Raw genomic sequence first — 19561 nt, 5'->3', positions numbered from 1 at the left:
CCCCGGGAACACTACTCGTCCGACACTGGTAAACAGCCATTGGCTGGCTGTTTACCCACGTGATCGGCTGTGATCCTTTCACAGCCGATCACTAAAATGTAAACAAACCGCGGTAACGTGATGTTACCGGGTTGTTCTCCTCCTCACACGCCGATCGTGTGTGAGGAGGAGATTGCGGTAACATCTCGTTACCGCCTAGTGTACACCACTGTCACACTGATTGCCCCCCCCCCAATAAAGAGGACCTGTCACCACCCCTCATAGTACCTGTCAATCACAGTCCATCAGAGTACCTGTCATAGTCCATCAGAGTATTTGAGTACCTGTCACAGCCCATCAGAGTACCCGAGTACCTGTCCCAGCCCATCAGAGTACCCGAGTACCTGTCCCAGCCCATCAGAGTACCCGAGTACCTGTCCCAGCCCATCAGAGTACCCGAGTACCTGTCACAGCACATCAGAGTACCCGAGTACCTGTCACGGCACATCAGGGTACCCGAGTATCTGTCACGGTCCATCAGAGTACCCGAGTACCTGTCACAGTTCATCAGAGTACCCGAGTACCTGTCACAGTCCATCATGGTACCCGAGTACCTGTCACAGTCCATCAGGGTACCCGAGTACCTGTCACAGTCCATCAGAGTACCCGAGTACCTGTCACAGTCCATCATGGTACCCAAGTATCTGTCACGGTTCAACAGTGTACCCGAGTACCTGTCACAGTTCATCTGAGTACCTGTCACAGTTCATCTAAGTACCCATGTACCTGTCACAGTCCATATGAGTACCTGTCACTGCCCTTCAGAGTACCCAAATACCAGTCACCAAGCCAACAGAGTACCTGTCACCAGGCCATCAGAGTACCCGAGTACCTGTCACCAGGCCATCAGAGTACCCGAGTACCTGTCACCAGGCCATCAGAGTACCCCGAGTACCTGTCACCAGGCCATCAGAGTACCCCGAGTACCTGTCACCAGGCCATCAGAGTACCCTGAGTACCTGTCACCAGGCCATCAGAGTACCCAAGTACCTGTCACCAGGCCATCAGAGTACCCGAGTACCTGTCACCAGGCCATCAGAGTACCCGAGTACCTGTCACCAGGCCATCAGAGTACCCGAGTACCTGTCACCAGGCCATCAGAGTACCAGAGTACCTATCTCCAGCCCATCAGAGTACCCGAGTACCTATTTGCAGCCCATGTCTCATAGAATATACGTTGGGATGTTTGCTTTCCAAAATGGGGTAATTTTGTAGGTAATTTCACTGTCCTGGTGGTCCAGGACCTTCAAAAGTGTGATGGGTAGGAATGAAATGAGATGTGTCATTTATGCTCCTAGAACGCCTGAACGTACTACTTCAATGTTCGGCCTCTCTATGTGGCCAGGCTGTGTAAAAGTCCTACACATGTGGTATTGCCATACTCGGGAGGAGTAGCAGAATGTGTTGTGGGTTGTAATTTTTGCTATATACATGCTAGGTGTTAGAAATATCTCATAAATAAACAATTTTGTGTAAAAAAAAATGCGTCTAAATTTTTTTCCACATTTTCCAAAAACTTCTGGAAAAAAAGTAACCATTCAAAAGACTCATTATGCCTCACAGATTATACGTTGGGGTGTTTTCTTTCCAAAATGGGATCATTTTATGGGAAATTCCATTGTCCTGGTACTCCAGGGCCTTCAAAAGTGTAATAGGTGGATGAGAAATGAGATGCGTAATTTTTGCTCGTAGAACGTCTGAAGGTACTACATCAATGTTGGTGCTCTGTATGTGGCCAGGCTGTGTAAAAGTCTCACACATGTGGTATCGCCGTACTCGGGAAGAGTAGCAGAATGTATTTTGGGGTGTAATTTGTTGTATGCATATGTTGTGTGTGAGAAATAACCTGATAATATGACAATTTTGTAAAAAAAAAATAATAATAAAAAAAAAATCTTCATTTTGCAAAGAATTGTGGGAAAAAATGACAACTTAAAAAAACTCATCATGCTACTTACTTAATACCTTGGAATGTCTACTTTGTAAAAAGGGGTCATTTGGGGGGTATTTGTACTTTCCTGACTTGTTAGTGTTTCAAGAAATGAGGTACACCTGATGTACTGAAGGCCTGATCAGATGTGATCAATTTTCAGTGATTTGCACCATAGTTTGTAGACGCTATAACTTTCACAAAGCCCAAATAATATATACTAATGTGGGTTATTTTTACCAAAGATATGTAGCAGTATAAATTTTGGCCAAAATGTATGAAGAAAAATTACTAATTAGCAAAAATGTATGACAAAAACAAAGAAAAAGGCATTTTTTTCACAAAATTTACATTTTATTTTATTTATAGCACAAAAAATAAAAAACCCACTAGTGATTAAATACCACTAAAAGAAAGCTCTATTTGTGTGGAAAAAGGGACGCAAGTTTCATATGGGTACAGTGTTGCATGACTGAGTAATTGTCATTCAAACTGTGAGAGCGCTGAAAGCTGAAAATTGGTCTGGTCAGGAAGGGGGCGTAACTGCACTGTATTGAGGTGGTTAAAGGAGATTTTTAGGGAACCCCCTCCCCAAAAAAAACATCCAAAAAATCAAAAACAAAATCTAAAATTGTGTAGATGTGACGCAAACTAAAATTGTATTGCTGAAATGGTTAAAAAAGAGTAATGAAATCCATTCGGGAGAAGTGTGTGTGACTATGAGCATCAAAAGAAGTTGGTTCTTGCAGCATTGTAAAGAACAAGAGAATGCGCTTGATGAATTCATTTTTAACATTGCAGCGTGACGAATGTGCTATATCGCTTACGAGCAGTAGTTTTACCTGAACGAGCGCTTCCGCGTCGGAATTTGAATGTGAGCATGCGTGGCACTTGGTCCGATCAAAATGCTATACACATGATCGGATTAGGTCCGACCGGCCCAGTTGGTCGGGAAATATTTCCAACATGTTGGAAAATTGGGTCCGACGGAGATTCGGATGGAATCAGTCCGATGCATACCACACACAGTCGGATTATCCGACGACACGGTCCGATAAGATGCATTCCGACAGATTCTCCGACCGTGTGTACAAGGCTTAAGGCTGAGTGAGCCACTCAACCAAGTCTGGTGCGTCCTTTAACGTAATCGCACGCACCTTCTGCAATTTGCCACTTTGGCTCAAGTCCGTACCCCTACCACCCCTAAGGAAGGGTCTGCCTCTTCCCCTGCCTGTCATTTTTTAAATGACCCTGTGACAAAAGTCTCTAGAGAAGTACAGTATGTATGTGGAAGAAGGTATATAAGACTCTGCTTCAATCTGTCGTTTTTGGGGGCCACTGGTCTATCACACCAGTTATAATACTTTTTTTTAATTGCGTTTGTCACTCTTTGTAGTATCGCTGCAGAACCGCTCAGCAGTCACAATGCTGCACAGTGGAAATGCACTATACTATGCTTTCTATATGTGCAAGTATTTTATACGTGTATTACACCCCTATATACTGCACACCAAATAGTACACCTATACCAGTCCTTAAAAGGACCTCTGTGGACCTAATACTAGTGTCAGGTCACCTTGAGGCAAGGTGACAGATGCACACCGTAGGGATCAGGAGTGCACCGCAAGGTTGTGGACCCTATGGCTGACTGCTGCGGGTTAGAGCGTAAGATTCCCTGGGGCACGGAGTCTAAGAGCCAGCAGGTGTTCACCAGCACCTCTAGTGGTGAGGATGGACTTGGCTGCAACTGGCTCCAGGTCGCGACCCCCAGGGTCCCCCAGCTCACACCCACAGTAGCCAACAGGAGGATAGGGATAGTGAGGGACAAAGCCAAGGTCGGGGCCACAAGCAGACAGGAATAGTCAGGGACACGCCAAAAGGTCAGGATCACAGGCAAACAGGGATAGTCAAGGACACGTCAAAGTCGGTAACGGAACAACAGAAGAGCACACGGCAGGTAACAGGAAGCTAACACACAAAGGTTGATCAGCCCTGATGGCTTGCAGTGCACAGGTTAATATAGGGTTCCCTGATAGGGCTTGGGGTGGAGCCATGCTTAGAGGAGAGGTTATAAAAACCACCAGGTGGAAGTGGCTGGCCTCTTAGTCTGAACACATGAGGGGAGGTAAGCAAACACAGGAAGATCACTGCATAACCATGACAGTACCCTCCCTCTTACAAGGCCTCCCCCTCCCCCGCCTGGGTCCAGGCTTAAAGGGAAACTCCAGATGGAACCTCCTTAACAGACAGGGAGAAAAGACCTCAAATGCAGTGATCCAATACCTCTCCTCAGGACCAAACCCTTTCCAATGTACGAGGTACTGAAGAATGCCTTTACGAAGCCGGGAATCCAAAACTTGACTAATCTTTGATTTTAAATTATCCTCAGAGACCGGAACCAAGGTAGGGAGAGGATGAGAGGGCTTGAGGACTAAAGGCTTTTTAGGAATGGGTAAGGGCATGAGAAGATCAGGAGTCTGAGCAGGGTCCCCCAGACCCTTAAAGATGAGCTGGACATCCAGCACAGGACCAGCAGACTGGGCAGAGGTCAGTGGATCCCTGAGGTCAGGTTGGTTAGAAGGTGACATGTCACAAGAGTCAAGCTGGATAGCTGAAACACAAACAGAATGCCGAGAGCCCTGAGAAAAAGATTGAAAACCTCACCTGGCCGAATGAGGTATTCTATCCAAAGGATGTATTGAGCCTCTTAAACGGGTTTGAATGGGCATAGTAGCAGTAGGGTGAGGCCAGGTTACAGAAGGTCCTGAACAAGAAGCAGGAAGCTCATTGGGCATGGGCTGGACTGGCATAACTGGTACAGAGGCCGACTGAATAGTGTTGTCAGGTGTAGCAACCATCTCCATCGCATCACAGGGCATAGCGACTGTGGAACTTGCAGACAAGTTAGCCTGGCTGTGCGTCCAAGGGAGATTAGGGACAGGCAAAGGTAAATGGTTATGCAAACTGGAGTGAATGATCAACTCAGGTTCACAGGTGGGCCCCTCATCCAGAGTATCACATGACCTAGAGAGTGCATCAGTCCGACTATTGCAGGACACATCCCAGAGATTGCTATATACAGCGGGAAGAGCAGAAGATACTGGGATGGTGGTAACAGGAAGTTTCTCTTTTGGGGTACCCTTGAATAGGCAGGAAGAGGAACAGGAGGAACCCCAAGCCAGGATCTGTCCAGCAGATCAATCAACATGTGGAGAATAGAGCCGTAACCAAGGAAGACCTAATATGATAGGAGATGAAGCCTTAGGTAAGACAAGGAAGGATATCCACTCCCGATGGAGTGTCCCTACTGACATCTTAACAGGAAGGGTCTGTAAGCGGATAGGGCCCCCTGGGAGAACAGTGCCATCAATCGCTAAGACCACCAATGGCGTTGTAAGGGGCAAAGGGGTGAGTCTCATGGAGGATGCAGTTTCCCAATCGATGAAATTGGCAGCGGCTCCGGAATCCAGATGTACTGAGACCGATCAAGAGGAAGCACCGACATGAAGCAACACAGAAAGTAGAAAACGAGAAGGTGAAGGTAATATTTCAGGGTCTAATACTCCACCTTCCAGATGTATTAGCCCTTAGCGTTTTTCCGGACGAAGAGAACAAGTGTCACGGAAATGACCTTTAGCCCCACAATAGAGGCATAGGCCCAGAGTTCTGCGCCTAGCGCGTTCTTCGGGAGATAACTTAGTCCAGCCCAACTGCATAGGTTCCTCAGCAGGCATGGGGTGCTCCTCGGATCGAAGAGAAGGGACTGGGAGCTCAGGCTGCCTAAAGAACGGGGAGTGCTGACGTCTTTTTTTCCAGGGCCCTCTCCTGAAAGCGAATATCGATCTGGTTACACAAGGTGATGACACTGTCCAGATCAGCAGGAAGGGATCTTCCTGCTAATTCATCCTTCACTCTATCAGAGAGGCCATGTAAAAAGGTTGCAACTAGGGCCTCATTATTCCAGCTCAATTCAGCTGTGAGGATACGGAACTGAAGAGCATACTGTCCCACAGAAGCGGACTCTTGACGGAGACATAAAAGAGTGCTAGCTGCTGAGGAGACACAACCCGGTTCCTCGAAGATATTCCGAAAAAGTTTAAAGAAATCAGACAGGCTAGAAACCACTGGATCATTCAGTTCCCACAGAGGGGCAGCCCAAGCTAGCGCCTCACCGGACAGGAGGGATATAATATATGCTTCTTTCGCCTGATCGGACAGGACGTTTTGGGGCTGAAGTTCAAAATGAATTGTGCACTGGCTAAGGAACCCCCTGCAAGCCTTGGAGTCCCCAGAGAAATGGGCCGGAGCTGGTAGTTGTAATGAATTTGTGGCTGCGACTGATGCGATAGGTGCAGCGGCAGATAGCGGTTGAGGTTGTTGAACTGGGGGTCCTAATGAGGCCTGAACCTGTTCAGCATGGGATGCCAAATCCTGAAGGAATCACATCACCTGGGTCTGATGCGATTCTTGGGTCTCAAGTCTGCGAACTAAGCCCTGCAATGGATCATCTGCGGGTAGCAGCACATCAGCTGGGTCCATGGCTGATCAAACTGTCAGGTCACATTGAGGCGAGGTGACAGATGCACACCGTAGGGATCAGGAGTGCACCGCAAGGTTGTGGACCCTACTGCTGACTGCTGCGGGTTAGAGCGTAAGATTCCCTGGGGCGCGGAGTCTAAGAGCCAGCAGGTGTTCACCAGCGCCTCTAGTGGTGAGGATGGACTTGGCTGCAACTGGCTCCAGGTCGCGACCCCCAAGGTCCCCCAGCTCACACCCACAGTAGCCAACAGGAGGATAGGGATAGTGAGGGACAAAGCCAAGGTCGGGGCCATAAGCAGACAGGAATAGTCAGGGACACGCCAAAAGGTCAGGATCACAGGCAAACAGGGATAGTCAAGGACACGCCAAAGTCGGTAACGGAACAACAGAAGAGCACACGGCAGGTAACAGGAAGCTAACACACAAAGGTTGATCAGCCCTGATGGCTTGCAGTGCACGGGTTAATATAGGGTTCCCTGATAGGGCCTGGGGTGGAGCCATGCTTAGAGGAGAGGTTATAAAAACCACCAGGTGGAAGTGGCTGGCCTCTTAGTCTGAACACATGAGGGGAGGTAAGCAAACACAGGAAGATCACTGCATAACCATGACAAGTAGCTAGCTAGTAGCTAGTGAATTGCAGACTGTCCCTGCTCCAAAAACCAAACTGTCCCTCCCTACATTGAGAAACGACAGCTGCAGAATCGGTCAGCAGCACTGCATGCAGTGCACTATAAAATGCTTTCTATATTTGAAAGAAAGTATATTATACGTGTACAACCCTATACACCCTGTACACCTATAAAAGGACCTTTGTGGACCTAGTAGCTAGTGATTTGCAGACTGTCCCTACTCCAAACACCAAACTGTCCCTTAGTCCCTACACCAGGGTTTCTCAATAAGGGTTCCTCCAAAGTTTGCTAGGGGTTCCTTGAGCAATGACCAATTTTTCCCTCTCAGATAAGTTCCCAGTGACAGCAATGATCTTTTTAACTATCTGTAGGGGGGACATTCTTCCTCAAGACCATAGATGTATGGAGCAATCTTCCACTGACCATTACACCAATGTATCACGAGTTGTAGATATAGTCATTTTTAACAGGGGTTCCCTGAGACCTAGAGTTTTTTCAAGGGTTCCTCTGTGTTGAAAAGGTTGAGAAAGCCTGCCCTACACTGATAAAAGACAGCTGCAGAATCGTGCAGCAATCAGCTCAGCAGCAAAGCAGTCAAGTATAATATGCTTTCTATATTTGAAAGAAAGTATATTATACGTGTACAACCCTATAAACTCTACACCTATACCAGTCCTTAAAAGGACCTTTGTGGACCTAGTAGCTAGTGATTTGCAGACTGTCCCTCAGTCCCTACACTGATAAAAGACAGCTGCAGAAGCGGGCAGCAATCAGCTCAGCAGCACAGCAGTCAAGTATAATATGCTTTCTATATTTGAAAGAAAGTATATTATATGTGTACAACCCTATATACTGTACACCTATACCAGTCCTTAAAAGGACCTTTGTGGACCTAATAGCTAGTGATTTGCAGACTGTCTCTGCTCCAAACACCAAACTGTCCCTCCCTACACTGATAAAAGACAGCTGCAGAATCGGTCAGCAAGCACTCAGCAGCACAGCAGTCAGCAGTGCACCATAATATATTTGAAGGAAAGTATATTCTAAGTTCCAGGAATCTGACACTACCTCTCCAGCTGCCCTGTCCCACAGTGGCCTCCTTTGGACTCAATCCACCAGACCCAGTGGACGAAAAGGAGGTGGCGTTGGACTTCTCCTCTCCCCACAATGCACCTTTCAGGTACTTCCCACACCTCCCTCTCTTTCCCCCTGCTCTTTCGAAATGTACTGCATTCGTCTTTTCTCTCCAGTTTGTCTGAGGGTCGCTGTTATTTATCGACCTCCTGGACCAGTGTCACGCTTTTTGGATGACTACTCTATTTTCTCTCATCTGAAGTACCTGCTATCATCCTAGGTGATTTTAACATTCCAATCAATGTTAATACTGCTACCACTTCTAAACTACTCAACCTAACCTCCTCTTTTAACCTAACACAATGGACACAAACCACCACTCACTCCAACGGTAACACTCTCGACCTCATATTCTCCCATCGCTGCACTCCCTGCAGTTTCTCTAACACACCCTTTCCTCTCTCTGATCACAACCTTATCCTTTTCACTCTCTCCTTGTCTCCTACATCCCATACTGCCAACCTACAAACCACTACTTGCAGAAACCTTCGCAACCTCAACCCTTCCCTTTTTCCTTCTGCTACTGATGGCCTTTATGACAAAATTTCACCCCTGTCCTGCCCAGACCTAACCACTTCCATCTACAACAACATGCTGTCATCCTCCCTAGACATACTTGCTCCTCTTTCTACATGCAGAACAAGGCCCTGTCTGCCACAACCCTGGCAAACAGACGACACCAGAAGTCTTAAGAGACACAGCTGTGCTCTTGAGCGAGCGTGGTGTAAATATAAGTCCCTGCAAGACTTTACCCTCTACAAATCTGCCCTTCTCAAATACAACTCCTGCCTCCACACTGCTAAACAAACCTATTACAACACTCTCATCAAAACCCTCTCATCCAAACCACGTCAACTCTTTTCTACCCTTAATTCCTTACTTCACCCCCCACTGCCCCACCCACCAACTTGCTTACCGCTCAAAAGATTGCCAACCATTTCAATACCAAAATTGACACAATTCGCAAGGAGATATCCAGCATTCAACTTCCTCCCCTACCCAACACAACAGGTCCAACACCACGCTCAATACTCTCCTCTTTTTGCCCAGTTACCACAGATAAAGTTAATAAACTCCTCTCCACGGCCCACCTCACTACCTGCTCCCTGGACCCTGTCCCCTCACAATTACTGTTACCACCTTCCCACTCTATCCTTAACTCCCTAACCTTCAATCTTCAACCTCTCCCTCTCCTCCGGCACCTTTCCTTCCCTGCTCAAACATGCACTGGTTACCCCCATACTCAAAAAACCCTCACTAGACCCCACCTATTTGAACAACTTAAGACCCATCTCCCTGCTCCTGTTTGCCTCCAAGCTCATCGAACCATGACCAAATGAGTCGCTACCTCATGGACAACAACCTTCTTGACCCCTTACAGTCTGGCTTCCGCCCACAACATTCTACTGAAACTGCCCTACTAAAACTCACCAATGACCTACTAACTGCTAAAACCAATGGCCACTACTCCATACTCATACATTTAGACCTCTCTGCTGCCTTTGACACAGTTGACCACCTGCTCCTCCTCAGCAAATTATGCTCCCTTGGCCTCTGCGATTCTGCTTTATCCTGGTTTTCCTCCTACCTATCTCAGCGCACTTTCAGTGTCGCTTACAAGTACATCTCCTCTGCTCCCCTTCCTCTTTCTGTTGGGGTACCCCAAGGTTCTGTCCTTGGGCCCCTCCTATTCTCAATCTATACCTCTTCCCTGGGCCAGTTGATAAGCTCCCATGGTTTCCAATACCACCTCTATGCCGACGACACCCAGATCTATCTCTCCACTCCTCAACTCACCCCCTCAATCTCCTCACAGATCTCCAACTTACTGAATGACATATCAGTATGGATGTCACACCACTTCCTTAAACTCAATCTTTCTAAAACTGAGCTGGTTATATTTCCCCCTTCACGATGCCCCCCCCCCCGTGACTTTACCATTAATATCAACAACACAACCATTGGTGCCTCCACTCATGCCAGAGTCCTGGGTGTAATCCTTGACTCTGACCTCTCCTTCAGCCCCCATATCCAATCACTGGCTAAATCCTGCCGCCTTCACCTCCGCAACATCTCCAGAATTCGACCCTTCCTGACTAATGACACCACAAAGCAACTTGTTCACTCCTTGATTATTTCCCGCCTTGACTACTACAACTCTCTCCTTAATGGCCTACCCTTAAGCAGGCTATCCCTCCTTCAGCCTATTATGAATGCTGCTGCTAGACTAATACACCTCACTAATCGTTCCATGACTGCTGCCCCTCTCTGCCAATCCCTTCACTGGCTTCCCCTACCCCACCGTGTAAAATTCAAAATGCTAACCATAACATACAAAGCAATCCACAACCTCGCCCCCATCTACATCACCAATCTCATCTGCAGATATCACCCAAATCATCCCCTCCGCTCCTCCTCTGACGACCTCCTTCTTTCTAGCTCCCTTGTTACCTCCTCTCATGCTTGCCTTCAAGACTTCTCCAGAGCCTCTCCTATCCTCTGGAACTCCCTGCCCCAGTCTGTCCTCTCAGCCCCTACCCTGTCTACCTTTAAGAGTTCCCTGAAAACTCATTTATTCAGGGAAGCCTATCCAACACCCACCTAACTGTCCCCGGCCCACCCCCATCAAATCATTCTCTGCAGCTATTACCTTTTGTACCACCACCCCCTCCCTTTAGAATGTAAGCTCTATGAGCAGGGCCCTCCTGTACCTTTTGTATTGTACTGTAATTGTGTTGTCTCCCCTATACATTGTAAAGAGCTGCATAAACTGTTGGCGCTATATAAATCAATAATAATAATAATAAGTGTATTACAACCCTATATACTGTACACCTATACCAGTCCTTAAAAGGACCTTTGTGGACCTTATAGTAATAGCTAGTGATTAAACTGACTGTCCCTGCTCCACACAGCATCCTGTCCCTACACTGACAAAAGACAGAATGTAAAATGGCCGCCAGATCAGGTCTATTTATAAGGTAGGGGGAATGTCCAATTGCCCATGTGCTGAAATGTCTCAATTGGCTGTCCTTTACCCTATGATGGATGTGTCATGGGTCAAAGTTCTTCACAATGTAAACAAATATGGCTGTTGAAAACAGCGCCAGAAGTCCGCTGGTTTGGCAAATCGCGAACAAGCAAAATTCGCTGCAAACCGACCGCCGGGCGAACCGCAAGGCCATCTCTATCCCTCACCTCTCCAAGATTCCAATCTCTTCACCACTGAAATGCTCTTATGTTGATATTTTAAGTGTTTGCTGTAGCTTACTATACAGTACAGTAAAACCTTGTATTGCGAGCATAATTCGTTCCAGAAACATGCTTGTAATCCAAAGCACTCGTACTGTATATCAAAACGAATTTCCCCATAAGAAATAATGGAAACTCAAATGATTCATTCCACAACCATTTATTCATTAAGTTCTTCAGTTTATAGTCCATATAAAAAGATTATAGCAATGTGACCAGGTTGTGTAACCATAAAATGTCCAGCCACAAATTGCAGCCTCCACAAGGGGATTATAAGCAAAATCCAGCAGGAGCTACAGAGTATAAAAGAGAAGAGAGGCGCCTCTAAGTGTAGCAATATGGTTAAATTTAACCACTTCCTGACCGGCGCACGCCGATGTACGTCAGCAGAATGGCACGGGCAGGCATATTGGCGTACAGGTACGTCCAATCTTAAATGCCGCCCTGCCATCACCAGCGCACCGCCGGTGGCACGCTTGCGTGTCGGTCAGAACCACCGTGAGTCCAGTCGCGGGTCCCGTGGACTCAACTGGGAGATGCTGTTGTAAACATCATCTCCCCGTTCTGCCTAGCAACAAGGGACGCTGATCTCTGTTCCATGTGATTGGAGCAGAGATCAGTGTTCACTAAAAGAAAGTCCAGCCCCCAACAGTTAGTAACACGCCCTTAGGAGCACTTAACCCCTACACTGCCATCCACTGGTTAACCCCTTCACTGCCAGTGTCATTTACACAGGAATCACTGCATTTGTATAGCAGTGATTGCTGTATAAATGACAATGGTCCCAAAAATGTGTCAAAAATTTCCAATGTGTCCAACATAGTGTCGCAGTCACAATAAAAATCACTGACCTGCGCCATTACTAGTAAAAAAAAATTATTAATAAAAATGCCATAAAACGATCCCCTATTTTGTAAATGCTATAACTTTTGCGCAAACCAATCAATAATCGCTTATTGCGTTTTTTTTTTTTTACCAAAAATATGTAGAAGAATATGTATCAGCCTAAACTGAGGGGAAAACATGTTTTTTTTTATATATTTTTGGGGATATTTATTATAACAAAAAGTAAAACATAATTAGTTTTTTTCAAAATTGTCACTCTATTTTTGTTTATAGCGCAAAAAATAAAAACCGCAGGGGTGATCAAATACCACTAAAAGAAAGCTCTATTTGTGGGAAAAAAGATGTCATTTTTTTGGGAGCCACATCGCACGACCGCGCAATTGTCAGTTAAAGCAACGCAGTGACGAATCGCAAAAAGTGGTCTGGTCTTAAGCCAGCAAAATAATCCGGTCTGTAAGTGGTTAATGAAGGTACAATATTTAGCAACTCATATGGTTGAAGATTAAAACAGGCACATCTAAGTATGCAGGCATCCAGGGTAAAGCTGTTCCTATGGACCATCCTCTGCAATCCTGACTGGGAAGAGACCTGCAGTAGAGCGATCTGAAAGTGAGGTTTGAAACGCTCGTGGAGTGCAGCATGGAAGGGATGACCTTGATGGCGGTGCGGAAGACGGTCTATGTGGACAGCTTTACACCGGATGTCTGCATACTTAGATGTGCTTGTTTTATTCATCAACCATGTGAGAATTTAGAAATTTTTCAAACAATTGCTAAATGTTGTGCTTTCATTAAATGTAACCATATTGCTACACTTATGCCCGTACACATGATCGGATTTTCCGACAACAAATGTTGGATGTGAGCTTGTTGGCTGAAAGTCCGACCGTGTGTATGCTTCATCGAACATTTGTTGTCGGACTTTCTGCCAGCAAATGTTGGCTAGCAGATTCTCAAGTTTTCCGCCAACAACACTTTGTTGTTGGAATTTTCGATTGTGTGTACACAAGTACGACGCACAAAATTTCACTCACACACTGCCGTTTTCTGGGCCATGTAGTCCCCATCGTCGCCCCCCCCCCCCCCCCAGAACATTTGATAAGTGTAATGCTTACTCTGTTTGTTGTTATAAAAATTGCTGTTACAGTCTTTGTTATGGCTATGCACCCTGGTGTATATGAGGTGGATGAAATAGCAGACGTGGTAACGCACGTGGTCAGAATAGCACCAGTTGCACAGCTCCCGATGTACACAGAACAATGTCTTTTGGCACACTGACTTATGAAGAACAAGTGGTTTGTAGGACTTTAAATGAAGTGTATGTATATGCACCTCTATCCCTAAATATGAGAATAAGATGAAGGGTTAGTGGAACTTTAGATGAGGCACATGATACCCAGTTTAAAATGTATTGTATTATTTATTGGCATAGATAACATAGCATGACGCATTTGATTTGATTGAATAATAATATCCTCTTTATTCATAACGACATAAGAGCAATATATATATATATATATATATATATATATATATATATATATACCTATACACCTGTAGCTAGCATAATGACCCATTGCAGTAACCAGATGTTGTATGCCAATAGTACTAAATATAATCAATGATAATCAATAGAAATAAAATAGGTCAGGGTGGAAATTTAAGAAATTGAATGTATATTAAAGACATGGTAGCATCTAATAAGCTTGATGCGTTTCGTGGATATATTCCACTTCTTCAGGAGAAGACGCATAGCATAGCAAAAAACTGAGGCTACTAATATAATCTTGTATTTTACCCAGAGGGCAAGAAAAAAGTAAGGGCAGGAGGAAAAGGAATATCCACCTTGGGTACATCTGTAAGTGTATATACAGTATATATATATATATATATATATATATATATATATATATATATATATATATATATATATATATATATATATATGTATATATATATATATATATATATATATATATATATATATATATATATATATATGATGAATAATGTTTTTTTATATATAGTATTAGTATTATTGTGGAAACACCATTTATGTTGGCAGCTGCTTAGTGTATTATTTATTTTAGTTTGCTCATTAGTACTTTCACTTGATATACAGGTATATATATATATATATATATATATATATATATATATATATATATATATAATGTAGTGCTGGTATTTTTGCCTGCTAGTTATGCAGTGTTAAACTATCATAGTGTTATATCTTGGTATTTGGCACCATCTAGTGGCCTAAATGTGAAATGGACTTCAATTATTTTCTTTTCATGAACATGGAGAAATATTACAAGAAGTGACTGTTTGTTTACAATGACCTACCTATAGGGTTGCCACCAGGATTCACCCGGACAGTTCGAGTTTTGAATCATGTGTCCGGGTTTCAGTCCACTTGAAACCTGGACACAATATTCAGGCATTAATGTAGCTCAGAACAGTGAGGGTGAGGGGGCACTATGCAAGCCACATTACTATTCTCCTTGGAGAGTCCAAAGGTGTCCTAGGTCTTTTACAATCCTTTATAGAATGCAAAAAAAATTATCTTTTGCTGTGCGCCACTAAAGTGTTCGGGTTTGGCTTGAAGAAAAAGTGGCAACTCTACCTACCTACCCAGAATACAGAGTGACCTACCCAAGAGCACTCAGTACTGAACTGCATGCTGGGTAGGATATAAAAGGACACGCATGGCCATTTTCTCTCTCTTCTGGAAGCGTGGCCTGCCTGCAAGGACCTGTGAGGAGGTCTCCAGATTGCGTGGCCTACAGCCACTGTGGAGCAGAACAACTAGAGACTCTGCCTTATACCTGTGTGCTGGAAAGACTGTGTGACCAGAGCAGGAAGGATCCAGAGACACCTTGCAGAGTAGAGCAGTGTGGCGGTGGCGGCTGGCACGAAGCAAGACTGTGTGCACCGGAGCAGAGCTGTTCTATTCTTCAGGCCAGATTGAGTGAGAGGGATGTTGCCCATAGTTCTTAACACACTTTTATACACCTAGACTTTTAACACAGTGTTGTTGGGACCTGTAGTTCCACAGAGGAGATCTTATTCAAAAGGACTGAGTTTAAACAGGCCTCAAGCCTACCCTTCACTGTAATACTGCCACTGTGTTATTCAAATCCAACTGCACCGGAAGCAGTTACGGGTGTACTGCACTACAAGAATAGTTCTAACATTCACCTTACTTTAATCCTTGTTTGTTCAACTGTTGGATTACAATTACTATAACACAAATAGCTAGCAGAAGACAGAAGACTACAGATTGCATTTCTCATTGCAAGGCCTTGCATCCTATTAATGCTAAGAGGGACTGCATTATAAAGTAGGGGTAGCTCCCTAGTGAATGTGTTGTACTTTATTGATTAACTTTGCATACCAATGTGTGCTGGAAGTGGGAAGGTGCCCAGAGTTAGGGCATTAGTACTGTGAGCATTAGTCCCACTTGTAGACACACTCTCATGGGTTATCTAAAACAACTTTATGTGTTACCAACTGTTGTGAATACCTATTGTGCCGTTGCATTACGTTTGTGTGGCAGTGCAAATACTGCAATTACTATTTTATATCAGTTCCAGTGAAAATACGTTTCTGGTTAAAGCGGTAGTAAACCCGCATTTTTTTTTTTTTTTTTTTTAAAACCTGCAAAGCAAAAGGCATAATGAGCTAGTATGCACCGCATACTAGCTCATTATGAAATACTTACCTTAGAACGAGGCCCCGACATCTCGCCCGATCCACGCCGAGGAAGCCGACATGCTCCCTCGGCGTCTCTTCCGGGTATCGCGGCTCCGGCGCTGTGAGTGGCCGGAGCCGCGATATCGTCACTCCCGCGCATGCGCGCGGGAGATTTAAATCCGGCCGGACGAGCGCTGCCGGATTTTCGCGGAGAGAACCCCCTTGTGCGCATGCGCCGCTGCAGTCAGCGGCGCATACCGAGGGGAATATCTCCTAAACCGTACAGGTTTAGGAGATATTTTTTTTACCTACAGGTAAGCCTTATTATAGGCTTTCCTGTAGGTAAAAGTTAAAAAAGTGGGTTTACTTCCACTTTAAGTACAATTGGTGTGGAGTGTTGTTCCTTTTCCAGCAGGTGGAACATCGCATACCCAGGTAACAACAAAGGTATACTATTGTTATATTGTACATTGTGGGGTTATCCTTTACTATTATCTTCACACCAAAATTGCACCACAGCTGTGTCAAGGGGACTGAGCCAAGACATTGGGGGTTTAATAGCAGAGTGCAGGCCCAACCAAATTCAGCAACTCCTTCGGTGGCCAGTGCTATATATATATATATATATATATATATATAGATATATATATATACATCTATATATATATATATATATATATATATATATATATATATATATATATATATATATATATAGATATATATATATACATCTATATATATATATATATATATATATATATATATATATATATATATATATATATATATATATATATATATATCTATATATATATATATATATATATATATATATATCTATATATATATATATATATATATATATTAGACATGTGCAGAGTAAAATATTTCATTTCGGAATTTCGTTTTCGTCCGAAAACTTAATTTATTTAGTTACTCCCGAAATTCGTTTTTATTTATTTCGTTTTTCGTTCAAAAATTGCATTCGTCCGAAAATCCACATGAATTACAGTCGAATCTGTCTTTAAGGCTTATGGTGTCTGTCGAATGTATAAAGAAGATTCGACGGAGCTAGTATACAGCATACTTTAGAACCCCTGTTAAAGTCTATGGGACTCCAACATTCAAAATCTAAAGTGCTAATTTTAAAGACTAATTTGCAAGTTACTGTCCTAAAAAGTGTTTGGGGACCCGGGTCCTGCCCCAGGGAACATGGATCAATGCAAAAAAAGTTTTAAAAACGGCCGTTTTTTCAGGAGCAGTGATTTTAATAATGATTAAAGTGAAACAATAAAAGTGTAATATTCCTTTAAATTTCGTAGGGGGGGTGTCTATAGTATGCCTGTGAAGGGGCGCATGTTTCTGGTGCTTAGAACTGTCCCTGCACAAAGTGTCATTTATGCAGGAAAAAAAGTCCTTTAAAATCACTCGCAGCTATTATGAATTGTCGGCTCCGTAATACAGAGAACACTCATTGAAAGTCATTGATAAAAAATAAATAAAATTTTTTTTTAAAAAAAGCGTGGGGGTCCCCCAAATTCAATTACCAGGCCCTTCAGGTCTGGTATGGATATTAAGGGGAACCCTACCTCAAATTTAAGAAAAAATTTGACGTGGGGTTCCCCCTAAATATCCATAACCAGACCCTTCAGGTCTGGTATGGATATTAAGGGGAACCCCTCATCAAATTTAAAAAAAAATTGACGTGGGGGGTCCCCCTAAAAATCCATACCAGACCCTTTATCCGAGCACGCAACCTGGCAGGCCGCAGGAAAAGAGGGGGGGACGAGAGAGCGGCCCCCCTCCCTCCTGAACCGTACCAGGCCACATGCCCTCAACATTGGGAGGATGCTTTGGGGGTCTGTGACCCCTCAAAGCACCTTGTCCCCATGTTGATGAGGACAAGGGCCTCATCCCCACAACCGTGGCCGGTGGTTGTGGAGGTCTGCGGGCGGGGGGCTTATCAGAATCTGGAAGCCCCCTTTAACAAGGGAACCCCCAGATCCCGGCCCCCCCCTGTTTGAAATGGTAAGGGGGTACAAAAGTACCCCTACCATTTCACAAAGAAAGTGTAAAAAATGGTTAAATAAGACAAACACACTTTTGAAAAATATCTTTATTAAAAAAAATAAAAAAATAAAAAAAAGATTCCAGCGGTGGTAATCCACTCTTGCTATCCAGCGACAGACGGTCATCTCTCCAGCGATGGCTCATCTCATCCAGCGCAGCGTATCCATCCTTCTTCTGTCTCCGCGGAGGAGACACTGCAAGGATTCCGGCGGCCTGACGTTTCTTATATAAGGAGGGCGGGGCCACCCGTCACCTGACCCCGCCCCCCTCTGACGCAAGGTGAAACCCGGGGTTCCCAGTGACGTATGGGTGACCCCGCCCCCTCTGATGTAACGGAAACCTGCCTGTGTTACATCAGAGGGGTGCGGGGTCACCCATACGTCACAGGGAACCCCGGGTTTCACCTTGCGTCAGAGGGGGGCGGGGTCAGGTGACGGGTGGCCCCGCCCTCCGTATATAAGAAACGTCAGGCCGCCGGAATCCTTGCAGTGTCTCCTCCGCTGAGACAGAAGAAGGATGGATACGCTGCGCTGGATGAGATGAGCCATCGCTGGAGAGATGACCGTCTGTCGCTGGATAGCAAGAGTGGATTACCACCGCTGGAATCTTTTTTTTTTTTTTTTTTTTTTTTTTTTTAATAAAGATATTTTTCAAAAGTGTGTTTGTCTTATTTAACTATTTTTTTACACTTTCTTTGTGAAATGGTAGGGGTACTTTTGTACCCCCTTACCATTTCAAACAGGGGGGGGGCGGGATCTGGGGGTTCCCTTGTTAAAGGGGGCTTCCAGATTCTGTTAAGCCCCCCGCCCGCAGACCTCCACAACCACCGGCCACGGTTGTGGGGATGAGGCCCTTGTCCTCATCAACATGGGGACAAGGTGCTTTGAGGGGTCACAGACCCCCAAAGCATCCTCCCAATGTTGAGGGCATGTGGCCTGGTACGGTTCAGGAGGGAGGGGGGGCCGCTCTCTCGTCCCCCCTCTTTTCCTGCGGCCTGCCAGGTTGCGTGCTCGGATAAAGGGTCTGGTATGGATTTTTAGGGGGACCCCCACGTCAATTTTTTTTTCAATTTGACGCGGGGTTCCTCTTAATATCCATACCAGACCTGAAGGGTCTGGTTATGGATATTTAGGGGGAACCCCACGTCAAATTTTTTCTTAAATTTGAGGCAGGGTTCCCTTTAATATCCATACCAGACCTGAAGGGCCTGGTAATTGAATTTGGGGGACCCCCACGCTTTTTTATTTATTTATTTTTTTATCAATGACTTTCAATGAGTGTTCTCTGTATTACGGGAGCCGACAATTCATAATAGCTGCGAGTGATTTTAAAGGACTTTTTTTCCTGCATAAATGACACTTTGTGCAGGGACAGTTCTAAGCACCAGAAACATGCGCCCCTTCACAGGCATACTATAGACAACC

At 44.8% G+C, this 19561-nt stretch overlaps 1 protein-coding gene across 2 annotated transcripts in view; it reads left to right on the top strand.

The window, feature by feature from the left end:
- The window catches only part of LOC143930920 (alpha-2-macroglobulin-P-like), a 110260-nt gene that overhangs the window by 52079 nt on the left and 38620 nt on the right, over nucleotides 1-19561 (top strand). The window lies entirely within an intron of this gene.

This window comes from Lithobates pipiens, unplaced genomic scaffold, assembly GCF_037356315.1.
Source record: "Lithobates pipiens isolate NorthernLeopardFrog02 unplaced genomic scaffold, aLitPip1_a1.2 Scaffold_25, whole genome shotgun sequence".
NCBI lineage: Eukaryota > Metazoa > Chordata > Amphibia > Anura > Ranidae > Lithobates > Lithobates pipiens.
The sequence above is the reverse complement of the archived record's forward strand: the minus strand, read 5'-3'. Positions and strand labels throughout refer to the sequence as shown.